This window comes from Cydia pomonella, chromosome 20, assembly GCF_033807575.1.
Source record: "Cydia pomonella isolate Wapato2018A chromosome 20, ilCydPomo1, whole genome shotgun sequence".
Lineage (NCBI taxonomy): Eukaryota > Metazoa > Arthropoda > Insecta > Lepidoptera > Tortricidae > Cydia > Cydia pomonella.
Genome location: NC_084722.1, coordinates 750,447 through 776,705, shown reverse-complemented (window position 1 = coordinate 776,705; position 26,259 = coordinate 750,447). Strand labels below are relative to the sequence as shown.

The 26,259-nt window shown below is 40.5% G+C and overlaps 2 protein-coding genes across 2 annotated transcripts in view; one reads left to right on the top strand and one right to left on the bottom strand.

The window, feature by feature from the left end:
* The window catches only part of LOC133529085 (uncharacterized), a 75,867-nt gene extending 63,683 nt beyond the window's left edge, over positions 1 to 12,184 (bottom strand). Inside the window, exon 1 of the mRNA XM_061866707.1 lies at positions 12,129 to 12,184. The gene's annotated coding sequence lies outside the window, so the exon portion shown is untranslated. The remainder of the gene's footprint in view (positions 1 to 12,128) is intronic.
* Positions 1 to 26,259, top strand: part of LOC133529080 (calcium/calmodulin-dependent protein kinase kinase 2) — a 305,137-nt gene that overhangs the window by 1,641 nt on the left and 277,237 nt on the right. The window lies entirely within an intron of this gene.

Sequence of the window (26,259 nt, the reverse complement as noted above, 5' to 3'; positions counted from 1 at the left end):
ATAGCAACTTGTCAAATTATAGCCACTTGTTAAATTATAGCAACTCGTCAAATTATAGCAACTTCTCATCTCAAACTATAGCTACTAGCCTTATTATAACAACTTGTTAAATTATAGTCACTTGTCAAATTATATCAACTCGTCAAATTATAGCAATTTGCAAAATTATACCCACTTTTCTTTTGAACCCGGGTACGTCCCTCAACTACGTCCAAAAGAGAGGTATGGGCATTGTGAATTTCATCTCACTTTGTGTGCCAGTGGATTTCATTCCAGATCTAGAGCAGAGCCCAACTGGGGAAGTACCTCCACCTTACAGAAAACAGCAGCCAAATAACACTAGACCCGTGTTGTGTTCCTGCCGGTGAGTAAGGTTGCCAGAGCTCAACGAGGGGGGAGGGTTAGGGTCGGCAACGCACATGAAACTCCTCTAGAGTTGCAGGCGTATATAGTCTTTGGAGACTGCTTACCATCAGGCGGGCCGTATGCTTGATTGCCACCGACGTAGTATAAAAAATATATATATTGTTTATATAATAAATAATAATAATAAATAATAATATTGTTTATTATACAAAGAACAAAATATATTGCTTTTAAAATAAAAGGAACACCTAAAACCTACTTTTTCATTGTGTCAATAACACACTAAAATCGTGGAGAATGGAAAATATTTAGAAGTGGTTTTTTTTTTTTATCTTTTTCTATGGACGAGTACAAGTAATTGCTATACTTCCCTGTTAAAGCGAGAACGCGTGTGTGAATTTATTTTCCTTTATTATTCAGTAAATTATATTATACTTATTCCTTTATTTACTTTGGCAACAAATTGCTCGTATTCTCGGCGCTCTATATTTCTTGATTTATTTACTTGCGTCCTAACAAACACATTCATTATTCTGTTCACCCTATTCATATGCTTAATACCTACGTTTTGCTCATTATGTACTATATGTATGTATTATTACATAAGAAATACAACAACACGTTGTAAGCAATGAGTACCTATTCGATTATTATTGTTTATGAATTAATTAATCAATTATGATCTGTGTATGAGTGCACAGATTACATTATTACCTATTGACGTTTCCATACTAGTTTTATATGAGATGAGAGTGCGATCCCTTGCAAATATTTCTACCATAAACATAAATAATTGCTTTTAAAAATGCGTAGTTAATGCTAGTTCATCGAAAACTTTTTTAATAAAATATTTTTTTTTTTTATAGCTGTTCGCCCGATTTCTCGCCTAGGTATATCACTATGAAATGCAGGGTAACGATATATGCTCGCGCGACATCCGCTGTGCTGTGCCCTACCACACAAAGCGTGAATATTATATAATTAAATTCATTGGAAGTTTTTATTACTACTAGAGAATTAATTAGGTACCTATAATAGAAAGGTAAAGTCTAAGAAAAACACATACTCCTTATTTTGACATCCAAAACAGATGACGCTGTACTGCGCCATATATTTTGCGGTCACTCAATAGTCAAACATCAAGTTTTGACAGAGTTACCGCTAAATGTATGGAGTACAGCGCCATCTCGTTTACCTGTCAAAATCGAAACATTTTTTATACTACGTCGGTGGCAAACAAGCATACGGCCTGCCTGATGGTAAGCAGTATCCGTAGCCTATGTACGCCTGCAACTCCAGAGGAGTTACATGCGCGTTGCCGACCCTAACCCCCTCCCACCCTCGTTGAGTTCTAACACATTCATCATCATTCATGTCATGTTTCAATGTCATTGAAACATGACATTGTCTTAGAATTTACGTATCTTATCTATGTAATTTTGCTACTTATTATAATTTTTTTTGGAGGTTCATATTACGTAAACAATCAAATGCAAATTAAATTTTCCTAAGCCAACAAAAAATCGGCCAAGTGCGAGTAGGACGCGCACGAAGGGTTCCGTACCATTACCTATGAAAACGGCAAGAAATCACCTGGTGACAGAAGGACAGCCAGACAAACAGACAGACAGACGGACGGACAGCGGAGTCTTAGTAATAGGGTCCCGTATTCTTTGGATACGGAACCCTAAAAAGAACTTTATCTTAAAAACAACATAATGAAAATTCTATTATCAAGATATTATTAAGTCCAGTAGGTAAAAGCTAAGAGAAAATTAAAATAAGGTCAGATTTCAAAACTTTTAGCGCTTCGAAATTCTCAATTACCTTTAGAAATTAAATATAAACAAGAAAACTTATCCTTGAAGATTTTAATGAAATCACTGAATTATTACTAAGGCATTTAAATTACAGTTTGCTAAAAAGTAGATTTAAACGTTATATCTCAGGCTGGCCCATCATAAATATGTGCTAAGTACATTACGATACAATTCGCAACGAGTGGTGATAAATTAAAACACGACTGAAGGGAGGGACCGAAGGGAGTGTTTTAACGGCCCGATTCGAAGAATGAGATACGATAACGATAAGTTCTGGTTTAGATAAGTTCTCATTTAGATAGGTATCGTTTGTATGTCGTATAATGGACAGAAGCAGCTCGATTCGGGCAACCAATGTCACTTTGACGTTAGAAATATCGTGGATAGATCTTATTGGGATCACAGCGGAATCAAAATAGATGTAAATTTTGACATGTCGTTTAGTTATCGATCTTTTAAAGATCTTAAACGTGTCTTAATCATTCTTCGAATCGGGATGTAAATCGACACGAGTTGCGAATTACCTATCGTACAACGCTTTACAATACATACCTACGGCCCTTTACATTTTCGACATAATTACGTAATGTGCTAATTATTTCAAGCGATTATTTCGATATTTCCGCGAAGAAATTCAATGGTGACGTCATGGAAGGGACCTCTAGGAAAAAGAGGGAAAGGAAGACCCACTTTGAGGTGGCAAGATGAGACCACCAAAATTGCTGGTAGTTGCAGTCGTACACTCCAAAAAAACGAAGAATACGGCTTTTGCTGAACCAAAGATTTCCTTTGGCAGGATTGATCTTTGGATCCCTAAGATGGGTTTACGAAGTGGAGCCACATGATTTTTTCATGCAGGTGGGGGGTGGGGGGGAATTTAGCCTTAACAAAGGCTGAGGTTAATAACTGCGTAGGGTTTAGGTATATAATCGAGTTAGGTATCATTTTTGATTCAATCGAATGTCTTATTGTCAGTTCTGGAATAATAATTAGGTCAATATATAGTAAACATGGATTTCATAAAAAAAATTGTAATATGAATTTCAAATAATACGTAATTCTATTTAGGTATGTAGGTATTTACCACATTGCCTCGCACTCGCACTGATTGGGCTTTGCAGTGCCGCCCGCGCAGCCATCTCTCCCCCCTCACTCGCCTCATACCTCACCCCGCGGCCCGCGTTTGCGTTGCTGCGTGAGCTCGCGTTCGTTTGCCCTCAATCCTCAATCGGGCGGGTCGCAACTCTCGCGCGCAACTATTTAACTTGTTTTTTTTTTTCAAAATGGCAAAACGAGAAAAATTGCTAGTGGTCGCTGACTCACAGTCCCTAACCGGAGAGTCCAGCAGTATAGATTGATCGAGGTGTTGTATTTGTCAAAGCTATATAGCTGCGCATGATTTGGCACATCATCTGGATGAACAGAAAGCAGAAGCCACGAGAGGCTATCATGCAATCACAGGTTGTGCCACTGTTTGTGCGTTCTACTCAAAAGGGAAAACACTAACCTGGAACGCATGGCAGCAGTGGCACATCAACTTTTAAAGCCCTTTCTAATCCTTTAAATGAACTGACAGATGACATACTGATTAGCTTGGAAAAGAGATGCTCTTAAAATACATACACTTAGGGCAGCCTACCAAGCAGTTTATATATGGAGACAAGCTTTTGACTCCTCACCCGGATTCCCTCCCCATCAAACTGGGGATGGACTGAAAAAGAAGGACAATGGCACCCAATATGGACAAACCAGCACAGTATCTGGGATGCGGCGCGAGAGCTGGTAAAATGTGGATGTAAGAACAGCTGTAGAGGCCGTTGTTTTTGTAGGCGAGAAGGAATGCCATGCACACTCCTATACAAGACCTGTAATGGCAACTGCGATAATTCCAGGTACATTTATGTTTGAAAAACTTTCGGTTTTAGTTTTCTTGCTTGTTTGTTCCGACTTTTTTGGGTAATCATTGTTTTACATTTTGTTACAGTGTAATGGACCGCGAAGCACTCATCGAAGATGATATAGAATTGGATCCAAAGGTATTGGAGGACGTGGGCTAGGAATAATCGTGACAACTTTTTGATTTTTTTGCGGTCGATTTTTTAAAAATAAATACTGTAATGTTTACTTACTTTTTATTTATTTTACGTAGTTTAACATATTTATCGTGCAAATATGAGTCCTAAAATGAATTTGGCATCCTTAAGTCATACAAATATGGTACCAATCATGGAATAGTAGCACAATTAATGCCTCTATACAGATTGAGACTCTATTTTCCTCCAGAGCAGAAGCTGCCAAAACCTCAAAAAACTAACATCAAAAATCGCGGTGGCTCCACTTCTTAAATCCATCCTTGGGTCTTAAGGACCAATCCTACCAAAGGAAATCTTTGGTTCAGCAATAGCCGTATAATTTACCGTACAGATGCAACTATGGGCCAAATTGGATACAAGTGGCCAAGGATCGAGAGACATGAAGGGCTTTGGAGGAGGCCTTCACCTGTGAAAGCGGGGTTCTTGAATAATTTACCAAAAACATAACGAATACGTAAACAATGTATTAATTCAAGAATAAAAGGCTTTATTAGGGTTCCGTACCCAAAGGGTAAAACGGAACCCTATTACTAAGACTCCGCTGTCCGCCCGTCCGTCCGTCCGTCTGTCACCAGGCTGTATCTCATGAACCGTGATTAGACAGCTGAAATTTTCACAAATGATGTATTTCTGTGGCCGCTATAACAACAAATACTTAAAAGTACGTAACCCTCGGTGGGCGAGTCCGACTCGCACTTGACCGGCTTTTTATTATTATTTTATTTACTGTAACATCTATATTATATAAAGCTGCAGCCCGAACATTAATCGACACGAATTGTTCTCCCGGAAGGAGGCGCGGGGGGGATTCGAGTTTGGTACGGTCGTACAGAGGGCGGTCCGGTGACCTCCGGAAAAATCCGACATTCGGTCTACCGGATCGGGACAGAAAAATGTTTGACGGCCCGGCTAAACGGTGGGAGATAGTGGGGGGGTGCTCGACCAAATGTCACAGAGGGCCCCGGGCAGTTTCGGAGGCCGCCATTTTTTTTTCAAAATGGCGGATTCAAAATGGCGGCCGATTTTCAAGTCGGTCCCGGCGCGCTCAAATTTCGGTCACGGAATCTCGGGGCCCTCTAGATCGGTATGGAAAAAAAAAATTTGGAAAAAATCCAAGATGGCGGACACCATGGCCACTTTTATTTTGTATGGCAACTTTTAAACGGTGACAGATAGGTGGAGGGTGCTCGACCAAATGTCATAGAGGGCCCCGAGACAAACAGAATGGCATTTAAAAAAATTCAAAATGGCCGACTCAAAATGGCGCCGAAATTTCAAAACGGTCCGAGAGCGCCGAGAACCGGTATGTGGGTACATATGGGCCACCGCATTCGAAAAAAAAATTTTTTTTTTTTTTTAGCTCGAAAAAAAATTTGTATGGGATTTCTTTTCGAATCCCCCACATGCTAAACGGTGAGAGATAGGTCGGGGGAGCTCGACCAAATGTCATAGAGGGCTCCGAGTGGAACGTGAATAAGAAAAAAAAAATTCAGAATGGCCGACTTTTTTTTTTCTAAAACTTCAAAAAGGTCCGAGCGCTCTGAAATTTCGGTCGCGGTATTTCGGAGCCCTAATGACCCCTATGGAAAAAAAACATTTTGGAAAAAATCCAAGATGGCGGAGAAATGGCCAATTTCATTTTGTATGGCAACTCTCAAACGGTGCGTGATAGGTGGAGGGTGCTCGACCAAATGTCATAGAGGGCCCCGAAACAAATAAAACTGCATCAAAAAAAAAATCAAAATGGCCGACGTTTTTTTTTTCTTTTTTTAATGTTGGTCCGAGGGCGCTGAGATTTTGCATGCGGCGAGCCTGGGGGCCAAGATTACCATATGAAAAAAAGTTTTTTGGAAAAATCCAAAATGGCGGCGGACAGGGGCAAAGTCAAATTTCCAAGTAGGTTAAGCGAGCCCGAAGGGCGAGCTTCAGGCTGGGAGGCCGAAGGTCGACCCCGCGGAGGGCCACCAGGCCCGGAGCTTCACCCCGAGTGGCCAAGCGTGTCCTACTCCCAGTAATTTTGGGCGAGGCCGAAGGCCGAGCTGCGGGCGTGAGGAGCAAAGCGAAATCCTATTTAAAAACTGTTTTAAGCGAGCCCGAAGGGCGAGCTTCAGGCCGGGAGGCTGAAGGCCGACCCCGGCGGAGGGCCGAAGGCCCGGAGCCTTCACCCCGACCCCCAAGCGTGCAACCCCCAGTATCTAAAAGCGAGGCCGAAGGCCGAGCTGCGTGCATAAGGTGCTCCCAAGCGTTATACCAAGTCAACTGTCTTGATAAGCGGAGCCGGCGGGCCGAAGGCCCGACGGCTACGCGTCGAGGCTAGCGAAGGCCGAAGGCCGAGCTCCGCGTAGGGCCGAAGGCCCGAAGCGTCACCTGAGAGGGGGAAGTTGGAGCTTAAACACGACCCAATAGGAAAAGTGTTTTAGACAAGCGAAACGGCGGGCCGAAGGCCCGACGTGAGCTTGTCAAGACACTTTTACTATTGGGTCGTGTTTAAGCTCCAACTTCCCGCACTACTCCCGAAGCGAAACCAACCCTCCCCGAGTATCTTAATAAGCGAAGCGGCGGGCCGAAGGCCCGACGCTGAGCTTCGAAACCCAGCGAAGGCCGAAGGCCGAGCTCCGCGTAGGGCCGAAGGCCCGGAGCGTCCCATTGGATCGCCCAAGCACGCGAGGCCGAAGGCCGAGCTGCGAGAGTGCGGCCCAAAGCGGAAGTACAACCGCATTACCTTTCCCCTTTGGAAAACAAATATTCTTTATACTAAAAATAACGGGAAAAGTGCATTTATAGAGCGAACCGGTTACAAGTTAACTGTCTTAATAAGCGAACGGCGGGCCGAAGGCCCGACGCTGAGCTTCGAAACCCAGCGAAGGCCGAAGGCCGAGCTCCGCGTAGGGCCGAAGGCCCGGAGCGTCCCATTGGATCGCCCAAGCACGCGAGGCCGAAGGCCGAGCTGCGAGAGTGCGGCCCAAATCGGAAGTACAACCGCATTACTTTTCCCCTTTGGAAAACAAATATATTTTATACTAAAAATAACGGGAGAAGTGCATTTATAGAGCGAACCGGTTACAAGTTAACTGTCTTAATAAGCGAAGCGGCGGGCCGAAGGCCCGACGCTGAGCTTCGAAACCCAGCGAAGGCCGAAGGCCGAGCTCCGCGTAGGGCCGAAGGCCCGGAGCGTCCCATTGGATCGCTCAAGCACGCGAGGCCGAAGGCCGAGCTGCGGGAGTGCGTGCTCGCACGCGGACCATTCCTTGCAAGCAAAAGTACAACTGCTTTACCTTTTCTCTTTGGAAAACACAAACTTTTACACCTAAACAACAGCAACAACAACAAACACTACAACAACATTAATAACAACATACGCGAGGCCGAGTGCATGCTCGCACGCGCAGCTGAAGTACAACTGCACCACTTCTTCCCTTTGGAAAACAAACTTTTTCACTCAAACAACGACACCTACAACAACAACATTAACAACAACACTAACAACAACACAAACAACAAACTACACGATTACCGCGGGGCCCTCGGGCCCCGCGCACCAAGCAAAACTCTAACTGCTTTACCTTTTCCCTTTGGAAAACAATCTTTTTCACTCAAACAACGGCACCTACAACAACAACTCATCAACAACAACACTAACAACAGCACCAACTACAAAAACAACAATACCAACTACAGCACCATGCACACCGCGGGGCCCACGGGCCCCGCGCACCAAGCAAAATCTAGTTAACATATATAAAATCTTAACCTTTTTCTCATGCTCTGTATAAGAAGTATGAAGTAATAAAATCCAGTATATTATCATTATAATCCACAGCCTTTGACTGGGTACTGTATTTCGGCATCAAGATTTGAATTTATTATATGCCTGTCTTGGTCATGTATTATGTACATAATAATGAATAATTTCGTGTAGTACTTGCCTCAGACAGACTAGGACTAATTTTATCATATCTTTTTGTGTCTCTTATGAATATGCGAGCGTAAAATGCAAATAACTTTTTTAGGGTTTCGTACCCAAAGGGTAAAACCCTATTACTAAGACTCCGCTGTCCGTCCGTCTGTCTGTCTGTACGTCTGTCAACAGGCTGTATCTCATAAACCGTGATAGTTAGACAGTTGAAATTTTCACAGATGATGTATTGTTGTTGCCGCTATAACAACAAGTACTAAAAAAACAGAATATACAACAAACGTGATTTTTTTCTGTTTTTATAGATAATGATAAGGAACCGTTCGTGGGCGAGTCCGACTCGCACTTGGCCGGTTTTTTTATAATGTAGGAGGCAAACGAGCTGACGAATCGCCTGATGGGAAGCAACCTAGCACCAGAAAGATTGCAAGTACGTTGCCGGCTTTTAAAATGTGAGTACGCTTTTTATTGAAGGTTGTATCTGTCCGGAAATACTGGTATCAAATTAAGAGGAAAGAATAGCTTTGTAGATAACTGTACTTTTTCTATGAAACTCCGTTTCGAGAGAAAATAGTTTCTACTTACTAAATCTTAACAAATATCTCTGATTTTGATATCGATCGCTTCAGCATAACATATTCTAGGTTTATAGGTTGCGCTTTTTATTTATTTGTTTGTATTGCAAATATTGAAAAAAAAAAGGGAAACCTATAAATCTATAAACGAGGGTGCGGAGTGTTAGGGTCGGCAACGCGCAAACTCCTCTGGAGTTACAGGCGTCCATAGGCGACGGAGACTGCTTACCATCGGGCGGGCCGTATGCTCGTTCGCCACCGTCGTAGTATTAAAAAAACAGCACACATCCACTGACCTTAATTTTCAGTTCGTCCATTTTTGTTTTTCAGTGCATCGGATAGGTTAAATCTAGCCGCTGGCTGTTATCTGAGGCATAATCGAGTTAGTGGACGAACAGCTTTAGTGAAACGGAATCAGTCAGACTGACAAGACCGAAATGTGATGTGGGAAATGAGTAACGGATATACACGTTGTTGTCTGTATGATGTTTATTGTAATACTACTTAAATAAGTTGGTTAAATGCTTATACAGGGTGATTCATGAGACGTGAGCAGGACTAAGCCTACACAATCAGTAAATGAACCGTTCATCATCATATTTAAGTAAAACAATCTCGCTTTATTTATGTTATTTAACTTTTTGGGAAGGACGAATTTGATAATCTACAATCATGGACACCCTACAACACTTAATTAAGAAAGATAAAACCTCTTTAACAGTTATGACAGCAGTTTGATTATGAAGAAAACAAAATGTCACAATTGAGTGAGATACGATTTTTGAAAAGTAACCAGACTCCGATGACATTCAATTTGTCACCTGTTATGGATAAAACAAAGAGGGTGACCATACATGGCGTAAATTAATTAAAACATTTTTTTTGAACAGTAAAAAATAAATGAACGTTAATCTCACAAATACTGGTACGAAACAGCTCCTTATAACTTACTGAATGCTCAAGCTTGATCCTGCTCACGTCTCCTGAATCACCCTGTATAGTAAGTAACGTGAAAGGAGAACATACTCCACACTACAAGCTTTTAAAAAACCGTTAACTTCGTTTAACTCGCGCACCGAGGGTTCCGTAGAAGCTTGCAATTATATCACGTAACTATATTCACGACAGACTTTTGATCAGAAGTAGAAGCATAATTGGGTACACCGCCATCTATCGGCACATTGGCGAACTAATTTGCGCAACTTGTATGTATGTTGGTTTTTCAGGGATACCTAATTCTTTAACATGTGAATGTGAACCGATTAAAAATAAATTGATTTGAAAGGAGGTGTTTGAAAGAATTGAATGTGATCTGAAAGAAATTGGAGAATTTCCAAAAAAATTACACTTTCAATGTGTCTGGGTTAGCGCTTTTCATAACTATACTACATAAATAAATTTAAGTCGATAGCTTAAGTAGTTCTCGAGATATTTAGTAGGTAATATGACAGACGGACGGACGGACGGACAGAGTCGCACCCTAAGGGTTCCTTTTGTACCTTTTTGGTACGGAGGCCTAAAAATTAAGTACCGTAAAACTACCCAAATACTGTGTATTTTTAATGATAGGTTAAAGCTGTATAAACAGATTCAACAAAAAAAATTTTAAAATTTATAAGCACATTTGGGGCTTACTACTTATTTTTAATTCATAGTTTTGTAACCTATGTCGCTCTTGTTTTGAAGCGTTGGTGGCCCGCGGGTTCAAACCCCGGCTCGTACCAACGATTTTTCGGAACTTATGTACGAAATATCATTTGATATTAACTAGTCGCTTTTTGGTGAAGGAAAACATCGTGCGACTAATCCCAATAAGATCTAGTTTACGCTCTGGGTTGGAAGGTCAGATGGCAGTCGCTTTCGTAAAAACTAGTGCCTACGCCAAATCTTGAGATTAGTTGTCAAGCGGACCCCAGGCTCCCATGTGCCGTGGCAAAATGCCGGGACAACGCGAGGAGAAGAGTTTTGTTACTATTTCATAATGATTTAAGTTATAAGTTATATATACCTACACCCAATAATAAAATATTCCCGCATCAAAAATCCCTGGGTATTCTAATAATCTTGGACTTCCATCATTCGCCTGTTAACAAATGGCTTGTTTTCACCCCAAAGCTCAATAAATGGTTTATTATTCATCAAACTTATTTCAAATCCCACGACTTCATCACTGAGAAAAACAAACAAATAAACAGTACCTTTTATCGCTTGCTCTGTATCTTTTCGTGGAAATAATGTCGATATTTTATCGAGAGACGTGTTGTATCTAGACAATCTGAACTATTAGTTTTCTTTGTATTATATATATCGTTGTCTAAGTACCCTCAACACAAGCCTTATTGAGCTTACTGTGGGACTTAGTCAATTTTGTGTAAAAATGTCCTATAATATTGATTAATATTTATTTATACATTTATTTGTGTCATTGATCTGTGTCAATTTGTGTAATAATGTCCTATAATATTTATTTATTTATTTATCTGAGCAGCAACAGTAGAGATTAAACTAAACAAACTAACCTATACATAATCTGTTTTTTTTTTTACCAAAAAAAAGGTAAGCGTTTTTGATGGCTTTTTAAGGAAAAACCCGCAAATATTAAGTTAAGGCAATTATATAACTAACAATTATAAATCAGTTAGTCGAAGGTGCATGTCATATAAAATACGGCGTTGCGTGAAATTCAAAAAGATTTCCTTTGGCAGGATTGTTCCTTAGGACCCGAGGATGGATTTAAGAAGGGAAGCCACCAAGGTGTTTGATGTAGATAAATTACCAGGCCTAGTTTGAAATCGTATTCGTATAAATCGGGGATGCTAAATTCATTCCGAAGTAAAAACATATAAAACATAAAACAAAAATTTTTTCAAGTGTCTTCATAATAAAATCGCTGAAACAATTTTTATTGGCACAACAAATAACAAGTTAAACTTAATAAAAACACTTAAATAAATATTATAGGACACTATTACACAAATTGACTAAGTCCCACAGTAAGCTCAATAAGGCTTGTGTTGAGGGTACTTAGACAACGATATATATAATATATAAATATTTATAAATACATAATATAATAAATATTTATACATAGAAAACACCCATGACTCTGGAACAAAAAAACATACTCATCACACGAATAAATGCCCTTACCAGGATTTGAACCCGGGACCATCGGCTTCATAGGCAGGGTCACTACCCACTAGGCCAGACCGGTCGTCAAAACCTATATATATAAATTGGGCCTAAGTCGACCGACCGACCAACCCACCACCCACCCATACTGCAAGGCACCAGCGTCATTCCGTCAGGCCTCTTGCCATCGACCCTGGCCAGACCGTTGGGCTCGAGGAGCCGGTACCTTAGCACTGACTAGGGCCCTTCGGTTGACGTCGTTGAGTCTGGCGTGGCGAGGGATCCTTCCAGCACTACAGCACTGGGAGCTCGTGGTGGCCCAGATTATCCACCATAACTCCGCATTGGCACCGGTGGAGCATGTTTGTTGATGCCCCTATTCTGTTTCCTCTTTGTTTGGGCAGGACTCTGTAACAAAGAGTTCGCTTTTTGTAAAATTAAGGGATAAGCCTTTCGAGGTCTGTTTAATTTTTTTCCAAATCACCGAGAACTGAGATCGCTGCACCACCAAGCGTCCCATCGTCTAGGTACCATATATTCAATTTGGAATTTGGGTTTTAAATTATGGGATGGATTGCTAGGCTGAAAATTGCTGGACCGAGAGGGTCGCCTTGTTGACAACCTACGGAAGAAGCCAAAAGGCTAGATTAGTATAACAATTTAGAAGTAGAACCATAACACAGCCAAAGAAAATTATAGGCAGCCGGGATTTTATCTTTGATTTGAGTCAATAAGGCGCCTCTGTCTACTTTGAATTGAATGCATTGGAGACATCCACCTTCAAAAGAACCTCTCCTGCGTGATGTTCGATATAAGTTCGCACAGCATGAACAGCGGTTTCGCAGCTGCTCTTGGAACCGAAACCAAGCTGCACAGGCTGTTATTCTGAGCTAAGATCCTCGAGGATGCAGCGGTAAGCAATTTTCGCAGTGAGACAGCGCAAGGTAGTGCCAACTGCAATGGTAGGAATTAAAATTTGGTATAGAGATAGATAGATAGATAGATAAAATCTTTATTCAACCACAACTTACATGCTTTGTGACACAAACGAATAACAAGAGAAAAATAAAATTGACGAGAGACAAAGAAAAAGTAACATACAATTTGACACTAATATCAATAACAATGTATTACGTGTCTTATTTTTAGATTAGTAGAGATATTAGTAGAGGGTCAGAGATAATTTGAGTTCCGAGAAACCATGGGATAGTTTTTAGGGTATGAAAAGGGAGGTAGGGAATCAATAACCGCTGAACCGATTTTGATGAAATTTGGTATAGAGATATTTTGAGTCCCGGGGAGGAACATATGATTAAAATTACTTCTTACTTAATGGGCTGCCCCTAGCGCCCTTTTTCTTCTCTCCTATATGGAAAGTTAACCTTTCATAGGCTGATAGCCTTATGGTCCCGGGTTCAAACAGCAGAGTTTTATGTTCACCTAGCTGAGAACGATGAAGTATACTTTTCTACTTGTGCCTTATACGAGGTACAAGTATAATATAACACCTAAAACTGACCCTAAAGTTTTTTGGGGTATACCATAATAGTGGCCATTTGTTTCATTAATGTACCCAACTTTTGGGTGCTGAAAAGACAAATAAGGACCTCAAACTGTTATGACCCTTATAATACTGAACAGCAAAAAGAACTAAGTAACAAAATGCGAGTCGCCAACTCTCCGAGGGTTCCGTATATCTACGTAATTTTTTAGTGACCGAGCGTGAGCAAAGGTCTACATTTACAAACATGCTTTCGTATATTCTTATGTTCTCCTCTACAGGTCGCAATTCTCAACCGATTCTCATGAAATTTTCTGAGTAGGTTCAATGATTAATTTGATTCTCAAAATGGCGGAGCCAGGACACATTTATTCAGTTTAAAGCTATCCTCGCGAGGTCTACAGCTCACAGAGCCATTAGTGTTTAAATGCTTTATATGTGGGCTTAAGACTCTTTTCATCACACTTGCTCGAAAAAGATCTTATTTCATGCAGGTGTACTTAAGGACAACGACCTATATTTTTCCCGGGGGAGTTATGAAAAAAAAGCTATAACTCCCTATATAGCTTTTTTAAAATGATTACACTAATCCTTACACCCAAGTAGTTTAAATGAGTTTTGCTTTTAAAATACCGACGTTTATAATTTAATATTTTTGTTTATGTATCAAAATATTTAATTTTATTAATTTAACAGCCGTTAAAACTATTTTTACATAATTTTCAATCGTGGCTGAATGCCGAATAGGTATGTGCTTTCGATGCCTACCTGTCAAAAATGACAATATGGCGGACGAATGTTTGGTGTGTCATATATTTAAGAATTATTTCGCTTAAAATTTAGCACGCCTACAGCTGTCAGGAATTACCACACTCGCTTCTAAAATTTCACTTACCACAGTATCACCTCTCTGTGAAAGTTTAAGCTAGCATATAGATAAGACTATATCAGAGACCTTCGCGTATTGCACACAGCACTCAAATATGTCGTTATCGGTGATATCACTAACAATACACGTAGAAAGATAGCTTGCTAGTTCTGTTTGTGATTTATTTAAACTTTATTGCACACATGAAGAAAAATGTACAAATGGCGAAATGGTCCATGGGGTCCCAGCGCGCACAAGTTTTTTGGAGAAATCGCGAAACGTCTGGTTGACGTAACCGGTGAGCTGGCGGCTTCCTCGCACAACGTATCAGTATTGCGATACAACGAGGAAATGCCGCCAGCATCCTTGGTACAATGCCTCAAGGGCCTATTTTAGATATAAGCTAGTTATAGTAATCATCTGTATATATCCATTATGTATTTTGTTATTGTCAATAAATGGCGAACTTAATGCCAAAAGGCATTCTCTACCAGTCAACCATTGGGTCAAGCAGATACATTTGTGTATGTTGGTGCAGGAAAAAATAATAACAAATAATAAATAATAATGTTTTATAAATTATACGTTGGTATCTATTGGCCAAGTGCTATCCTACTAATATCATATTACATGGGGGTGTGACTGTCTTTTTAGGGTTCCTTAGTCAACTAGGAACCCTTATAGTTTCGCCATGTCCGTCTGTCTGTCCGCGGCTTTGCTCCGTGATGGCTAGCGCTAGAAAGCTGCAATTGGGCATGAATACATAAATCATCAGTGCCCAGAGAGGGTTTGTGGTAAACGTACTGTTTTCTAGTTATAAGACCTATTGTTAACCCACAAATGCAATCAAAAATTATGAATCATGTGTAGTTATTTTTTTAAGAAATTGTCAGGTAAATCACATTTTAAGTTGTATCTCTATTCACCCCAGCTGTCCCTTTTCACCCCGGATGACCGGTACTGTATTCGGTATTGTCCGACTGATCTATCGGTTTCGGCAAGTTTCCGTATGAAATCATGTTTTAGGCCGAAACTTTACTTAAGTGAATTTACCGTAATGGTGTCGCTCTTTAGTTATGGCCGAACCTGCAACCGAAACTAAAGCAACACCGAACCTTCGGTTACGCAAACCGAAGGTGTTGCAGGTGTCCTTGGGCGGCGGTAATCGCTTACCATCAGGTGATCAGTCTGCTCGTGTGCCTCCTGTATCTGTTAGAACATATAAACCAAACAGGTTTTAAACCCAATGTTCCTTGGCTGGAAGCTATATTGTTTTGTCTGTGGTTTTTATTTTGTCAGTTTAAAAACAAATGAATACACGTATCGTTTTGCTGTCTGCGACAAAATAATGTTTTACTCTATTCAATCCTTGTTGAATTCCACTCCAAAACCAATAGTATCATTAAAAAAAAAAAAACAAAAAAAAACGATATCGATCAGACACTAATTTTATGGGATTCTATAGCTTGAATTCGAAGTAAATTTAACATTCAGAAGACGTAACTAGCTAGATATGATCGTGATCTGATTTCCACAGAGGTGTGGTGTTTGTCCTGTCCACAACTCACAGACAGACAGAAGTAGGGCAAGCTCTATTGAGAATAAACATTATATGTGTTCTATGGTTACGGCATTGACGTATATGCCGGCCATCTTTTATTGTGCATTATGTTCTTTTAATATCACTTCGGTGGCACACAACCATACGGACTGCAAGTAACATACAAGTTTTTATATTTAAACGAATATTTAGAATTTAATTTTAATGATCTTAAATGAAGTTTTTTTTCTGGCAGAAACCGAAATTTAGACCGAAACATGATAATTACGCCGAAACGGATACGACATAAAATATAGTTGGATATCTCATAGGCCAATTCGAACGTGCACCTGACATCAAACCGATATTTGAATGATATTAGAATCATATCACTTAGCGCTCAGCTCGCGAGTTTATGTGAGCGAAATGTGTGCGCCAATGACGGCTAACAGATATGATTCCAATATCATTTAAATATCGGTTTGATATTTAAATGATATCGGCTACAATTTCAATGGTTGACTGGTAGAGAATGCCTTTTGGCATTAAGTTCGCCATTTGTACATTTTTCTTTATGTGTGCAATAAAGTTTAAATAAATAAATACAATTGACACAGGTTCGAATTGGACTGCCACTGGTTTAAATAATTCAAAATCATAATATTCTCGAACCCTTAGTACCTTTATAAAATGTTTTGGCAGATTCAGAACAGTCAGAAGTTAGACCAGGCAACGAAAGCTCAAAAAAACCATAGAGGGAAATGCTTGGAACACATTTTTTACTGCGTAGGTAACTTTGTTTGGAAAAGTTAGGAGGTTAACAATTAACATATCAAAAGTCCCGAGCCCTAGCCCTTGAACCGGGGGGAGAGGGGGTTTTTGGTTTTTCACTTAGGTATACTTATCTTGGAAACTTAGAATCTTAGCGGCATGACTGCATACATAACACAGGACTACAACACGAAAGCTGATTAAATTTGCTACAAGATTATTTCAGTTAAGTCTTCTTACATCTTTTCAAAACATTACATCTTATAATTAGCATGCATTAAATAAGAAAAAATACAATTTAGATTACTATAGAAATCATGCAATTACATATAGTAGCTACTTTTCTTTATAGAAATTTGATTAAAAATTATATATGTCATATCAAATCATACAAATATAGAAAGATTCAGAAAACATATCGAATTCTTACAAAAGGAAAAGAAAAAAATAATAATAAAAGAATTAATAAAAAAAATATATATATACATTATATAAATCTGTATGGTTTAAGCGTGAAGAGGAGATTTAATCTTGTAAGAAAAGTTTTTATTTTTAAGTTTTACTTCAGTATGGTATCAATGCGATAGCATAAATTAAGTTAACATCCCCGATTTATATGAAAATGATACCAAACATGGCTTAACAGCTTCATTGATGTACATATCACAGCCCCAAATAAACTTTCAAGAGAGGATATAATAAATAAATAAATAAATATTATAGAACATTATTACACAAATTGACTAAGTCCCACAGTAAGCTCAATAAGGCTTGTGTTGAGAGTACCTAGACAACGATATATTATAATATATAAATATTTATAAATACTTAAATACATAGAAAACACCCATGACTCAGGAACAAATATCCATGCTCATCACACGAGTAAATGCCCTTACCAGGATTTGAACCCGGGACCATCAGCTTCGTAGGCAGGGTCACTACCCACTAGGCCAAACCGGTCGTCAAAACTATTCAAGATATCGAGAAAGTTAACTCAAATAATTTTGTATCAAATTTAATCAGCTTTCGAGTTGTAGTCGTGTGTTGTGTATGTAGTCATGTCGCTAAGATTCTAAGTTTCCAAGATAAATATAAGTGAAAAACCAAAAACCCCGGGGTCTTTTGATATGTCAATTATTAACCACTTTCCTAGTCCAAACAAAGTTACGTAGTCAAAAATTGTATTTACGCCTTATATAAACGAAATGTATACCTTATATAAACGAAATTTACACCTTATATAAACGAAAGTTACAACTTATATAAACGAAATTTACACCTTATGTAAACGAAATTTACACTAATATTAACGATATTTACACCTCATATAAACGAAACTTCAAGTACATTACCGTTTCAACAGAAAATTCATAATTAAGTAGATGTCGTCCTCCTCATAAGCAATAATAAGCATCATCCATGAATTTTTTGATACTATTATGGGACATGCGCTCGCATCGACGGCCGGACGCAACTGAGGCGCGCGCAGGCGGCGCGCACGTATTTATGCAGCGGTTGGAGCGAGATGGAAGACAGGGCGTGCTACTCTCGCAAGCGACATTCTCTGCGGTAGTCCTGAATTGCTGTATTTTCTACTACCCACTTCATGCAACCGGCGATTGTGAGCGGGATAGAAGATATGCCATCGCACTCTAGAGAGGTGCGATTTACGTCAAAGGGTAGATTAGATTCTGTAGTTCTAAGATACCTATCTTTCTATTTTTTCGTAGGTTTAGGAATAGTATATAAGACGACGATACATTTCAATAAATGTTCATTATTTAACTGACTATACCGCTGTTTACACTTGACTCCTCCTGCCTGGACCCCCATATTTGGTGACCCCGACGTGATGCCATGGCCGACAAGATGTTAGAGCACGCCGAGCCAGTCACCGTTGCTGCAGTCACACGAGCCACAGATTTTCAAGCCCCGCAAAGCAGCGAAAACACATTTTTTGAGAAGTTATCCCAGAAGCTCGACAATTTAACACTCGAAATTGCAGCCCTTCGGTCCGGCGGCCGGCAACGCTATCGCCGTCCCTTTCGCTCTCGCAGCCGTTCCCGTTCGAGATCTATGTCGGCGCATGGAACTGCACGCAAGCCCGGTGATCCTGGATGGCTGTGCCGATATCACTTCAGATTCGGAGACAAAGCACGAAGATGTGAATCGCCGTGTAGCAAGAAGACTAGCTCATCGGAAAACTAATGCCTACACCGACTCTGGCGGGCCTCGGTGTACCTCCAGTCAGCAACCGCCTTTGTGTCATCGATCGCAACTCTCGAGAACGTTACCTCGTCGACACTGGCGCCGAAATATCAGTACTATCGTCGCATCACAAGAAGAACCAGTTATCAAGCACCTACAAGCTTTACGCCGCAAACGACACGCCGATTAAGACCTATGGAGAGAAAACAATCACTCTTAACTTGGGGCTACGGCGCGACTACCGTTGGACGTTTATCGTGGCTGCCATCAAGACCTCAATCCTCGGAGCTGATTTCCTTCGGCACTACAAGCTGCTACCTGACCTAGATCAAAAGAAGCTCATCGACAAAACCACTAAACTCCAAGTCAACGCATTAACAGTTCGAAGTACTCAAGAAACCGTCTATTTGATCAGCAGCAATCAAGCCTACTACGAGATTCTCAAACAGTATCCTAATGTACTACGACCAATGTCTTTGAAAACGCCGGCCAAGCATAACGTGCAGCATTTCATCGAGACTACGGGCCCCCCACTCTTCGCCAGGCCACGCCCACTGCCGCCCGACAAATATGCAGCGGCGAAGGCCGAATTCGAACGCTTGATGGAAATGGGCATCTGTCAACCCTCAAACAGCCCCTGGGCAAGTCCGCTGCACGTTGTCAAGAAAAAAGATGGTTCTCTACGTGTCTGCGGCGATTATAGACGTTTGAACGCCGTAACACAACCCGATCGCTATCCTTTACCTCGAATTCAAGATTTTACGTACCAGTTGCACAACAAGAAGATTTTTTCAAAATTAGACCTGAAGATGGCGTATTTTTGGATCCCCATGAACAAAGAAGACGCGCAGAAAACTTCAATAATCACACCGTTCGGGTTGTTCCAGTTTAACTCAATGACGTTCGGGCTCCGCAACTCAAGCCAAACATTCCAACGATTCATGCACGACGTTCTACGAGGCATAGATGGCTGTTTCTGTTACGTTGATGATCTTCTCCTGTCCTCTGAAAATGAAGAAGAACACAAAACACTGCTTCGACAAGTCCTGGAACGCCTAGATAAATACGGCGTAACTCTCAATGTCGATAAATGCGAGTTCGGACGAAGAAAAATCAACTTCCTTGGCTATGAAGTATCACCCGACGGCATCAGTCCCACTCAAGAGCGGATCGAAGCAATATCAAATTACCCAAAGCCGAAGACAGTCTGTGAGCTGAGAAGATTTCTAGGCATGTTAAATTTTTACCGTGACTGCCTACCACATCAAGCGGAACTTCAGTCTCAACTCAACAAGTATCTGCACAACTCCAAGAAAAATGACAAGACTCCTATCGAATGGAACACCGAGTCAGATGAAGCTTTCAAGAAATGCCGCCAAAGCATATTGGAAGCAACTACGCTATCGTATCCAGTTCACGGCGCTCCTCTATGTATCATGAGTGATGCATCAGACCACAGCGTAGGAGGTTTGGTCCAACAGAAAGTTGATAATGTTTGGAAACCGCTGGCATTTTTCTCGAAGGCACTGAGTCCGACGCAACGCCGCTACAGTGTGTATGATCGCGAACTCCTAGCGATTTACATGGCTGTAAAGCACTTCAGACGACTTATAGAAGGCAATGACGTCATCGTCTACACGGACCACAGACCACTTACGCACGCACTTACGCGAGCACCGAGCAGCAGCGACACTCCGAGACGCGAGCGCCAACTGCACTTCATTAGCCAATTTTGTTCGAGCATCCAGTATATCCCAGGCGACAAAAACAACATCGCTGACGCCTTATCAAGAATCGAAGAAATACAATGTCCGTCCGCAATAGATTTCGACAAATTAGCCACCGACCAGCGCACCGATGAAGAACTAACAAAATTGAAAACTCAAGAAAATCTGAATTTCACTGAAGTCACACTACCAGCCATCAATCGACCAATCACGTGTGAGCTCTCAACTGGCACACCGCGACCGTACCTACCTATCGCTTATCGTTATGCGGCCTACAAAGCGCAACACGATATAAGCCACTCAGGTGTACGCGCAACGAGGAGACTTATGGCATCTAAGTTCTTTTGGCCAGCAATGAACAGAGACGTCGCACTTTGGACTCGAGCATGCATTGGATGTCAACGAGCTAAAATACATCGTCACGTGATTCCACCTATCGGAGAGTTCCCGCCATCTCAGCGTTTCGAGCATCTGCATATCGATATCGTGGGACCCCTAAGAATATCAAATGATTATCGATATTGCGTCACAATGATCGACCGCTGCACGAAGTGGCCCGAGGCAATACCAGTACGCGACATAACAGCTGAAGTTGTCGCTAAAGTCCTGTACGAGCACTGGATTACGAGATTTGGATGCCCGCTACGCATCACGTCAGATCAAGGTCGTACCTTCGAGTCAAACCTTTTCAACGCTCTCCTGAAGAAGCTTGGGACCACAAGAATACGTACCACTTCCTACCACCCTCAGGCGAATTCTCAAGTGGAGAGGCTACACCGCACGTTGAAAGCCGCTCTTATGGCAAGGGGCGAAAGTTCAAGATGGTCCGAAGAGCTGCCTACAGTTTTATTTGGATTACGAGCCGCATTACGCAGCGATAACAACCTAAGTCCTGCATTGATGACGTATGGATCCCCACTACGCATGCCAGCTGATTTCTTCGTACCTACAAAGTCGACGATTGAAGATGCAGAGTTTGTACGACGTTTGTCAGAGATAATGTCATCACTTGTTCCTGTAACCCGGACGCACGCCACGCAATGGAGACCTTTCGTGCATAAGGACCTTGCGTCGTGTACTCACGTATTCGTGCGTAATGACACCGTGCGACCCCCGCTCACACCACCATATGATGGCCCGTTCGAAGTCCTCAAACGCTACGACAAGTATTTCAAGATACAAATGCCACAACGAACTACTGTCGTCACTATAGAGCGTCTGAAGCCAGCCTACATCTACAATGAAGACGTCACAAGCGACAGCCAGACTCCTGCATCTAGCCCAAACACTCAGACGTATGTGACGAGATCGGGCAGAGTCACGAAACGTATTCGCTTCGCTTGAGAGGGAGTGCTATGGGACATGCGCTCGCATCGACGGCCGGACGCAACTGAGGCGCGCGCAGGCGGCGCGCACGTATTTATGCAGCGGTTGGAGCGAGATGGAAGACAGGGCGTGCTACTCTCGCAAGCGACATTCTCTGCGGTAGTCCTGAATTGCTGTATTTTCTACTACCCACTTCATGCAACCGGCGATTGTGAGCGGGATAGAAGATATGCCATCGCACTCTAGAGAGGTGCGATTTACGTCAAAGGGTAGATTAGATTCTGTAGTTCTAAGATACCTATCTTTCTATTTTTTCGTAGGTTTAGGAATAGTATATAAGACGACGATACATTTCAATAAATGTTCATTATTTAACTGACTATACCGCTGTTTACACTTGACTCCTCCTGCCTGGACCCCCATACTATAATATCAGCTACCTTTTTCTGATACACTCTTAAGTGTATCGGAAATTATTACTGATATTGTGGTACCTAATATAGGTTTTTTTTTTTTTATACTATTTCGGTGGCAAACAAGCATACAGCCCGCCTGATGGTAAGCAGTATCCGTAGCCTATGTACGCCTGCAACTCCAGAGGAGTTACATGCGCGTTGCCGACCCTAACCCCCCCCCCCCCCCTTCGTTGAGCTCTGGCAACCTTACTCACCGGCAGGAACACAACACTATGAGTAGGGTCTAGTGTTATTTGGCTGCGGTTTTCTGTAAGGTGGAGGTACTTCCCCAGTTGGGCTCTGCTCTAGATCTGGAATGACATCCACTGGCTGTGCCCTACCACACAAAGCGAGATGAAATTCACAATGCCCATACCTCTCTTTTGGACGTAGTTTAAGGACGTACCCGGGTCCAACGGTATAGGTATATTATAACAAAATGACCCTTGACGTCGCCAGCCTTGGCCGGATTTATGTTGTTTGTAACAGATTGTCCCTAATTAAATACCCGAAGGCCTCCCTTAATTCACATTGGTTGAACGAGTCGAAATGACAGGAAATCCAGTGTAGAGTTCGACCAGGTTAAGTTGGCAGCGATGTTGATAGCCCAGACGATGCAAGTGTTATTTTAAACGTCAAACTTCTATGAAATGATGACGATTACTTAAGAGGCTGTCAACACCCAATGTCCTTGAACTTTTATAAATTTATAATTCATCTAACACTTACGGTTGATATCTCATCATCGTCTTCCTAGCGTTTATCTCGGGTTATTGCCACGGCCCATGGGAGCCTGGGGACCGCTTGCAACTAATCCCACGAATTTGCGTAGGCACTTTTACGAAAGCGACTGCCATCTGACCTTCCAACCCTGAGGGTAAACTAGGCCTTATTGGGATTAGTCTGGTTTCCTCACGATGTTTTCCTTCACCGAAAAGCGAGTGTATTTACCAATCGCGACTGGTAAATATCAAATGATATTTCGTACATAAGTTCCGAAAAACTCATTGGTGCGAGCCGGGGTTTGAAATACGGTTGATATCTAAACCTTAAAATTTGCTTGCTATTCTTCTGGAATCAAGATTATATGGTTTATAATAAAACGCCGAAAAGTAAAATAGATGAGACTAAAATTCAAACCGCAATTAAAACTACGCGATTTCCAAATAATTGCAGACTCTATGAACTAACATAACTTTTTGAAAAAATTACGATTATTGCGATCTATTAATATATAGGTAAAGTACTAATTCATCTTTCGTACTCTTGACAAGTGCAATAAAGGTTCAAATAAATGAATAGACCACAGCAACTATACTTGCTGTAAAACTAAATGCTATCTCCTTTACCCTTGTTAAGACAAACCAAGAGTGAAAGAGATGGCATTTTGACTTGACTCGCCACAGTTTTGTGGCAAACTAAAAACTTTTGGACCTGCCCTCGCACTGTTACGAGGGCCTTTGCCCGTCCGTCAAGCATTTGGAACATGCTTGTCCCGTGGGACGGCACGTTGTGACATGTAATTTACATTCAAATATTGTCAGGATAGACATGTTTACTCTATGGGACGTGGAAGGTATGGTTTTAGTTTAAATAATGAAATTTCACCTGTTGTCGGCCTCAGTCAAATGGGTTTGTTTTCAAACTCCATAATTGTTATTTTGACCTTTAAAATGTATGATTTTAACAAGAATATTAAATTATTAGAAAACTCGTAATGATTAGAATTGTACATTTTCCAATTCTATAAATAGTTAGAATATTTACTTGTTTATTTTGTCGACCGGTTTCGCCTAGTGGGTGGTGAGTCGTGATGATTCTGGGTTCGAATCGGTAAGGACATTTATTTGTGTGATGAGCACAAATACTTGTTCGTAAGTTATGGGTGTTTCTATGTATTTAAGTATTTGTATATTAGATATATCGTTGTCTCAGTCCGCACAACAGCTTAGTAAATTTGTATAAGAATGTTCTATAATATTAATCAATTAGTTTATTTATTTAAATCGATTAAGCGGTTAGCATGAAGAGTAACAGTAGTAACAGACAGACAGATAATTATTTTGATATTTATAACATAAAATGATTAGGGACTAGTAATAATTATTTGGATGTTTTTTCTATACTACGTTATTTACGTGTTGTACACTGGTATGCCACTATCAATAAATTAATTACCAGATCATTCAATAGCCTTTCCTCAATTTTATTACTCCTGGAAAAAAACGGCCATACCACCCGGGACTTTGGGGAATTACTTGCTAACTAGATATTAACTTGGATCTCCGTCCCAGTTATAAGAAGAATTTCATTAAACAATGTTATTACAAAGGTTATTAAGAGACGAGTTTTTTAAAGTCTTCGGAGATTATAATACCAAGCTTATGAATCCTAATGTCCCGGGTTTAAATCCTCGTAAGGGCATTTATTTAGCTATTTTTCTTAATAGAAAATTGATAAAATATTGAAAAAATATAGTCCTCCTCATCGTTTTCGATGACGGTGACTCCAAATAAACATATTATGGACGTTGTCTAATAGCATGAGCCCTAATGTGGCTGGCCAGGCCGAACTTGCTCTTAAATACTCTATTGCACGCGTGACAATAAAGTTGGCCAATAAATCATAAAAATACGTAGCTCTGTCAGAAAACATATCGAATTCTTACAAAAGAAAAAGAAATTAATAAAGAAATGAGAAGATATTGCACTTTACGAACACTGTAATGCGATGAGTTGAATCATGGTTTCATGGTCCATATGACAGTCCCTTGAAGTCTCTTAGGAGTCTTGTGTTAAGCTTAATTTAAAATAGGTATTAGTTTTACGGGGGCAAAATTGTTGTTTAAACGTTCGTGCTAATATTGATACCCGAGCAAGCGAAATATTCCAAAATTGAACCACAAGCGTAGCGAGTGTCGATAAATGGAATCTTCAGCGTTGTGACGGTTTCAAGGCACGAAATACAATTTTTTTAACCACACCAACGCGAGGAAAATACTAACTATGAAATACCAAAAAAAAATATGATTTTTTAGGTATTTCCAAATGAACGTAATAAATAATTTATCATTCAAAATCATCATTTAAAAGTCAATTCTACCAGTTAGTATAAGGAAACAATTCCAAAATCTGATTACTTTGCCCTACATGTAGACAAAATCCAACTTTTTCATTCATTTTTGAACAATCAAGAGGGCATTTACCTTTACTTATATCTTTTTTTTCTAAATAAATTAACATGGTAAACTTTCAAAAATGTCTACAGACATTTAATTATTGTTTATCCATATACAAATGGACTGTCAAAGCAACCATCATTTAACGCGAGAAATAAAATAAATCGTAAAGGACCATCTTGACACCTGCCCCATCTTGCCTCGCTCCCCTACTTTATTGCACATTTACGAAGTGCATCCTTGCAGTTAACGATACACTGTAAGAGGATTAAATCTTCCCCAGAAGTGCATTCCCTTAATATCTTGCTCTTGCAACTTGCACTTGCATTTTCTCACTACGCTGCATCCTTTTGGCTATACCGGGTGCTACGGATGATGGGCTTAAAAAAGTTTATATGTAACAAGTATTGAGGTCGCTTGGTCAGGATAAAAACAACACATCGAATTTATATTTATATTTGACGACCAGTTTGGCCTAGTGGGTAGTGACCCTGCCTACGAAGCCGATGGTCCCAGGTTCAAATCCTGGTAAGGGCATTTATTCGTGTGATGAGCATGGATATTTGTTCCTGAGTCATGGGTGTTTTCTATGTATTTAAGTATTTATAAATATTTATATATTATATATATCGTTGTCTAAGTACCCTCAACACAAGCCTTATTGAGCTTACTGTGGGACTTAGTCAATTTGTGTACTAATGTCATATAATATTTATTTATTTATTTTATATCAACCATGTATTTTCCGACATTCCTTTAGTTACATTTTTACAATCATAT